This window comes from Apis dorsata, unplaced genomic scaffold (genome assembly GCF_000469605.1).
Source record: "Apis dorsata unplaced genomic scaffold, Apis dorsata 1.3 scaffold_527, whole genome shotgun sequence".
NCBI lineage: Eukaryota > Metazoa > Arthropoda > Insecta > Hymenoptera > Apidae > Apis > Apis dorsata.
In genome coordinates, this window is record NW_006263750.1 from 1,011,982 (window position 1) to 1,018,561 (window position 6,580).

The window sequence follows — 6,580 nt, forward strand, 5'->3', positions numbered from 1 at the left end:
ATCCTTTATCCCGGTCGACGTGAAACTCGGCGAGTTTTATCGCGGCTTCGCCTCCCCGATCGCCCGTCCACGTCCACGATCCCGCGCGTGGCCCACTCTCGAGGCTTGGAGAGCTCGAAACTTGGAAATGTCACGGGAACACGATTCGAGCCGATTCGAAACGCGGCTCAACAAGCGTCCAGCGTTCGTCCGGCACGCTCCTCCTCTCTTGTTCTCCGCGCTGGAAAGGAAAAGGGAAACTTGTGTTGAATCGATTTAACATACGCCGACACGGTTAAATTCCGTGGAATCCACGTGACAGGGTTACATGCACGAGCCGAGATTGTAAAACATTTTTTTCACGATAAGTCGCGTGATTTATCGATCGGCAACGAGTTCGACTCGATCGTTTTCCACGCTTAACTCCGCGAAATGCGTTAGACGTAGTTTTCTACTTTTTCCCTTTCTCTCTCTCTCTCCCTCTCCCTCTCTTTTTCTCTCCGCAAGCAGAAAATTGAAAGAATAACGAAGAGAGAAACCGAGGTGATTACGGCATTATCGCGATTTTATAGGATGCGAACAACTCGGGAGACATTATCGGTTTTTCGGTGGCTTGCGGATTTTAGCTTTACCGCTCATAAACATTGGAGTAACGGAAAAAAGTTATCGTTCGTTCACGACCTTTACCTATCTCATTCTTCTTTCCTCGCTTACAATCTTGGCTCTGAGCTCTCCTAGCCTCTCCCTATAAATCCGCCCACGTCTTCTCTCTTTATTTTTCTATCTATGAAACTAGAATAAACCGAACGATTATTCTTTTCCAAGAGAGATTAAGAGATATCAAATCGAAGATAGAATCGATTCACTTTTCCAAATTTCGAGACCTGTGTTGCCTATTCACTTCACTTGCGAAGAAAACGCAATTCGTAATGGGAATGGGATGGACGAATCATTTTATCAAATTTCGATGCAATCAATGCCTGGCAGTTTTGTGCAAAACAATTTATTTTCATGGAGATTAAAAGATCGAAACGGCCCACTTTGTGTCACAAGCCGGGACGAGTCTGGAGAATGATCGCGTAATTAAGCCATAGCCTGGTTTAATTAATGACGTTTAATCGCGAGTAAATGCGTGGGCATCGATCAGTTGTGGACGCCGCCATCTATGTTACAGAACTTTTCGCCCGCGTTCAAACAGCTTTTCCGCGTTTTTACCCTTTTGTTTGCGCGAACGAAACACACATACTCCCGCCCTCGCTTTCGAGCTTTCGCGCTTGCAGGCTTGGATTAATCCTGGAATTATTTTATAACGTTAACTCCCTCCCCCCGATCGAAATTCGGTGAACATCCCGTGCTTGTTTACCATGTTAATATTTTGCGTTTCGACGTTTCGGGAAATTTTTGGATTAATTAAGTATCAAAGCTTTTTCCAATTATCCTTTTTGCAACCCGGCCAATTGATCATATAGAATTCCTTGTCGATTTAATCGCGCTTTAACTTCCAATCTAGTCTGAATTTTATCTACTTTGGATTTTATTATACCTTTATTTTTATTACAAAAGTGTTCAGAAAGTATTCATATATTATGATTATTTGTAAATTAATGTCCTTTTAAAGTTCCATACCGATACTTATAATACGGAAGAGGACGATTCGAGTAATTTCGATCAAATAAATAACGGTCGATTATTCTATAGGGTGATGATTCTATATATATTTGATTGCGATTACATCCGCGCGAATTCGTTAATACGATCGCCTCCTTTCTTCCCGCGTCGAACGTCGATAGAGAAATATTCTGTTTGATTAATTGCAAACAGAACTTCGACGAGCCCTGTTTAAATTTATAACCCCGGAAAACAATCGATGCACCGCACGCGGAACAAGCTGTTGAATATTCTCGCAGACCTCTATGCGTATAAAATCAGTATTCAAATATTTAAAATGATTATATGAAACTTCCTCGCCGCGCTTCGGGGGTTGTCCGTTTCCCAACCTTTATTCCCAAACAAATTATTTCAACTGAATTTTACGCGATTTTAAACGGTAACAAGAATTACGTATCTTGTGCCATGTAACCGATCATATTCATCAAATCCAACTCGGGAAGATGGAACTTTATTGAAATTCGTAATTCGAAATTTCCCTCAGTTTCGAGCGGATCAGAAACGCGTGAACGCGATTGCTGACCGTTACAACGCCTTCTTTGGCGACACTTGGCCTGATCCCAGTTCCGAAACGCAATTCCAGATTTCTTGATCTCGATAGAAAGTGGACAGAGATGCGAATGTGTTTTGCATCGTAATTTGGTCTAGTCCGGTCGCTTCGTAAATCTATTATGGAACTGGACTGGGCAATATCTGAGCGAATCCTTCGATGTAAATCCACGTAGATTTTACACTTGGCTTGAACATTCAGCGAATGGTATAATATATATTCATAATTGCTGCAATATATGCAGGAGGACGAATATTATTCTCAAGTCAGCTATTAATGGATCTCTATTTAAACGGTATTATTTTTATTAAAATAGATTTTATTGGCAAATGTGAGAGAGATTATTGGTTGATCATGATGTTAGTAATTTTGACAAGGTTTGATAAATTTTGATACGATAAATCTTATCGTGTAGGAAATAATCTTAAATTGAAATATCTGTTTAAAAATTTATTAATTTTTCACCAACGCATAACAATTGAAACGCATATGAGTAAAAAATTAAAATAATATTGTAAGAAAATATCATGTAGCAATTTCAAGAAATCAAATGTAATTCCAAGTTAAGTACCACTCGTCTCGAATTGATTTATACTGTAAATTGGTTTATTTTTTTTAAGTGTTTTAATTTATTCCTATGTCTTAATTCCAAGAAATGCCAAGATATTCAAAGCTTGACCTACTATCCTTTATGATTCAATCACTCGATATTTCTTACAAATATTTTGATGAAATATCTCCATGAAATTCCACAGAGATATCTTTTGAACTATATCCTACATCTGAATCAAAAGAATCATATAATTAAATTTGCAAATCTGTAAGGTATATTCAAAAATATGTTTTTCAATAAAATTTGATTTTTAAAAAATTTCCACATTCGAGTGAAAACCTCAGCGTTAGTAAAAAACTAACGCGAAAGCTCCATCAACGAAAAAAGCTGAAAAATTCCAACAATAAAAAAAATTTGTTGACCCCGAAAAAGGTATTTTTCTATTAAAAAAAAAAAAAAAAAAAAAAAAAAAAAAAGGAAACAAAGCCACCAGAAAAGGATTTTAAGCGAATGAAAAAAAAAAAGTAATGTAAAAATACGATGATCTAGAAAAAAAATTCCACGGTAATACGGTCGAGGAATTCGAAGGAAAAAATTCGAAAGAAAACCAAAAAAAAAAAAGGAGCAACCCCTGGGACTCGACACGCGAGGGAAATTCTGATTGACGCGAGTCCACGTTCCACCGGCCCCCGTACGCGTCTTGTAATTTTAAGTATCAGCACTCCTTCTCTCTCTCTCTCTTCATCTCTGATCCTCTCTTTTTCCCTTCCTTTTGTCGCTGAAACATCGTACGAGCCGCGAAACCCCTTTGCGACCGGCTGACATCAGTCTATCGAGTTCCATCTGTGACTTGAATTCGAAATCGCGGTCGGTCAAGTTCCAACGCGGAATCGACGCATTAACGATTTATTTCGCGAGTCACGGCGAATCGAACGAACACTGCGATCGCCTGGCTGCATCGTAAATACGGTCACGCCCGCTCGTTTTCTTCTTCCCCGTCAACTTTGCCCGCTTTACGCGATGGTAACGATGCGGTCGAGACGAATCGATCGCCGATTCTGCAAGTGGCGATTTGTCGGTTATCGTTCTGAAAATTTTCCACGGGACGAATCTCCCTCCTCCCTCGGCAACGATTCCAGCCAACCGAAGTGTTCGAAGACAAACGATATTTAAATCTTGATACGTTTGTACGAGAAATTTCCGTTCTACCTCATCTTTTTTTACCATACCGAGTGTATTTAAACTCTTCCGTTCTCGTTCCCATTTATTTATCTTTATTCCATTTATCAAGATTCGTGAATTAATAACGGATCGAATTCTCTTGCCCGTTTCAATTTCATTCCTTTCGTCCACCGTCGAACCTTTTGTTTAACGCGCGCACGTTATATAAACAAGGAGGGGGGAAAAAAAATAACAGAACGAAAGCGAAGGAAAATAGAATAAAAAAAAAAAGAGAGAGAGAGAGAGCAGAGACGAGAAAAATATCTAAACATCCTGTTTGTTGTTTGGTCAAGCCCCGATAAAACGGCGGGATCCTCGAAACAAGTCGTATTCGCATCCCCCTGGTAAATCAACGCCAGACAAGCGGCAGACTGTAGTAGGTCGTAGGCTGGTAGTAGATCCGGCAACCCGCTCGAATGCAAAATCTACGGCGTATAATAGAGGGAATTCAAACCTTCCCCACCACTATCCTGACATTCGCCACCCACCCTCCTCCGCCCGCCGGTATCGCATCGTCGTCTCTCTCTCTCTCTGTTCGTAGCAACGCGTGCACACACATGTGTACCCATGCATCGAAGCCCAGCCGCTCGTCTCGCTTCCGCTCGCAAGTTTTGTACCCTCCTCTCTCTCTCTCTCTCTCTCTCTCGCCCCCTCTCCACGCCTCTCTTGTCACCTATCCACCCTCCTCACCCCTGACACCGGGTTCAGCACCCTCGTCCAACCTTCCGCTCGCACCTTTTGTTGCAGCGAGAACAAAACGCGTGTAAATTGGCACACCCACCAATAGACCCGGTAGAGACACCCTCGACATACATGTACAAGCGTCTTTATCCCCTTCTCTCTCTCTCTCTCTCTCTCTCTCTCTCTCTCTCTCTCTTTCTCTCTCTTCTTTCTCGCTCTCCTCCTCCTCCTCCTCCTCCCTCGCGTGCTCCTTTCTCTCTGGTCTACTTAGTCTCCGTTTCTATGCTCCTTTCCTCCCGCTCGCTCACTTTTCTATGCGGCGACGTGTGTACGTGGCCGAGAGTGCGAACACGGGGGAGGGAGGGAGGGTGTGAATTCAGCCTCGTCTCGCGTCTCCAATCCTCGTCCATTGCGTCGCATTCTGCGGAGCGTGCATACGGGCGTCCCGTCGCCGCTGCACTACGCCTTCCTCCTACGCCTCTTTTCGAATCGCGCCGCTCGAGCAACCTGAGACGACGAGCCTTTGTCGGAGGGGAGAAGGAGAGGAGGGAGGCTCTCCTTCGAATAATTTTTGCAACGGAGAATGGGCTCGGATTAGAGAGGCGCGATTCGCTCGACGCGTGTAATTTCTCCTTTTCTTCTTCTTTCTCCGTCCGGAATTCGCGTAAATTCGTTTCTTTTTTTTTTTTCTTTCTTTCTTCTTGAAAAAAAAAGTGAAGATTTGTAAAAGTTTTGCCCTCGAATACGAGTTTCTTTTTTCTCGTGACTTTCGTACTTTAGATAACAGCGAGTAAATCGCGCGTGAACATTCTTCGAGACGTTAGGCGAAGTAAATTTTTTAATTACGAGCGAAAGGAATTTTGAAGAGTGAAGATTTCGAGATCAAGATTTGGTTAATCAATTCCAATGATGATGTCTATTGTTTCCAGATTTAATCTTTCGCTTCTCGTTTTCCCCTTGAAAACGTCAACCAAAATTCCGGTGTAAAAGCAGGGAAAGAGCAAAAAGGTTTGCCCAAGGATCGTCTAAGTCTCGTCCAATTGTTTTGAGTGGTTTCAATTATGCAAATGAGATGGCACACCGCCGAATTACGGGACCAAAGATCCACTTAGATCCCGAGGACGTTTCACGAGAATATACGAGATCCGACTTCCACGACTTCTTTTCTTTTACCATCATCATTCCCTTTCCTCGAATTTAGAATCCTCACAAATCGGAATATATCTCGAACCTAGGAGAATCGCGCCTAGTTTCAACCAAGAAGAGGAGAACCAACGCGCAAGGAAGTGTTACTTAATATCAGCCAACTTTTTTTTTTTTTTAACCATCCGGGGAAATTTTTGCTTCCGGAAACGTAGTTTAGAAAGAAATTCTCCAACGTTCTCGTTAGATGTTACCGTACCGGCGCGGACGGTTGGAGGATTGGCGGCCGGTGCACCCGGGGACAGAGTAAAAATTTATATTTAATTCGGGCGGTGCGCGTCCATCAGGACGTCTAAATTAAAATTTTTGACGAGGGGCGCGGCGTGAGGGGAGAGGAGTTGCGCGAAATGAAATATACATCGTTTCCCCCGGTATATCATTTCAATATTCGAGTGCGCGACCGCACCGGTTATTTTGGAAAGTAGCCGGGAGGAGTACGTTTGAAAGGGCGGATGGATGGGGCAGACACGCGGTGAAAAAACGTATTCATTATCAGGATATCGAAACGCGATAGCGAAAGGACAAATATTTACCGGACGTTTCATTGCTTTGTTGCTGATTCACTTTTTCCTTCCCCTCCAATGTTTAATTCGACTTCCTGTCGATGATTCGAAGGTAAACGGGAGAAAGGGCGCTGTTCCAATAATTCCGCCTCGAAAAAAAATATGGATCGAGTTTTATTAATTGTGCTTATATTTTATATGTATATATATATATATATATAT

General features: G+C 42.3%; 1 long non-coding RNA gene across 3 annotated transcripts in view; it reads left to right on the forward strand.

Annotated features, from left to right (window-relative positions):
- The window catches only part of LOC116186254, a 441,761-nt gene that overhangs the window by 311,589 nt on the left and 123,592 nt on the right, over positions 1-6,580 (forward strand). The window lies entirely within an intron of this gene.